The following is a 218-nucleotide window of genomic DNA, read 5'->3' on the forward strand; positions in this document are numbered from 1 at the left end:
CTGTCGTTGTTGTTGTTGTTGTTGTTGTTGTTGTTGTTGCTGTTGTCGTTGTTGTTGTTGTTGGCGTGACGGGCGTGGTGGTTGTCGTGTTTCGTTGACTCTCTTCGTAATCAGGGGACGAAAGGTGCACTCTCGGGCAAGACGCGCTTCCTCCTCGGCTCTGGGAGGAAGTGAAGGGAAAGGGGAAAGAGGAAGGAGGGAGGGAGGGAGGGAGGGAG

This window comes from Nannochloropsis gaditana, assembly GCF_000240725.1.
Source record: "Nannochloropsis gaditana CCMP526 unplaced genomic scaffold scaffold1085, whole genome shotgun sequence".
Taxonomy (NCBI): Eukaryota; class Eustigmatophyceae; order Eustigmatales; family Monodopsidaceae; genus Microchloropsis; species Microchloropsis gaditana.